This window comes from Ovis canadensis, chromosome 12 (assembly GCF_042477335.2).
Source record: "Ovis canadensis isolate MfBH-ARS-UI-01 breed Bighorn chromosome 12, ARS-UI_OviCan_v2, whole genome shotgun sequence".
Classification (NCBI taxonomy): Eukaryota; Metazoa; Chordata; class Mammalia; order Artiodactyla; family Bovidae; genus Ovis; species Ovis canadensis.
Window position 1 is genome coordinate 75,678,902 of NC_091256.1, and position 773 is coordinate 75,679,674.

Genomic DNA, 773 nt, shown 5'->3' on the forward strand with positions numbered 1-773 from the left:
GTCTATTGTTATCTTGAGACCAGAGAGCTTGCAATTGTAGATGTGCTCAGATTTCAAGTTATGTAAGATGGCCCTCAATGTTAAATCTGGGTCAAGGTGAGAGTGTGAGATATGTATGTATTGATTTGACTGCATTGGGTCCTAGTGGTGGCATGTGGGATCCTTGACCTTCATTGCAGTGTGTAGGATCTTTAATTGTGGCACGTGGGATTTTTTTTTTCTTTTTCTTAGTTTCAGCATGTGAGATCTTTAGTTGCAGCATGAGAAATCTTAGTTGTAAAATGTAGGATCTAGTTTCCTGACCAGGGATTGAACCTGGGCCCCCCTGCATTGGGAATGCAGAGTCTTAGCCACTGGACTACCAGGGAGGTCCCAGTTCTAGGTCTTCATCTGTGTTTCAGGTACTGGCACATGTGGTATTTTAGATATTGATTATGTTTGTGGATTGTGTTGGGAACTTCAGAAGCAAGGACCTAGATAGAAGTGTGAAGAAAGATAGACTGGAAATTTGTTTCTTTTTATGAATGGTAGAAAAGCATAAGTGCTGGGTTCTGTGAACCAACTGAAAAAAAGAAGGTATTTTATCCTTAGGATATGGATAAAGAACATATTTGTGAGGAAAGAACTAGAGGAATTAGAAGAAATACCAATTTACCAAAAAAGGAATTAGCATGAAAAATGTTCAGATCAAATAATGACTGAAATGCTCAGTTTACTTTTTAACATAAAATATTTAAAGGGATATAAAAGGCATAGAGGGTTGCCCCAGTGGC

General features: G+C 38.4%; 1 non-coding gene across 1 annotated transcript; it reads right to left on the bottom strand.

Annotated features, from left to right (window-relative positions):
• Positions 1 to 294: 294 nt before the first annotated feature.
• Positions 295 to 368, bottom strand: TRNAG-CCC (transfer RNA glycine (anticodon CCC)). The gene has a single exon. It is a non-coding gene; the product is annotated as a tRNA-Gly (tRNA).
• Between the last annotated feature and the right edge of the window lie 405 nt (positions 369 to 773).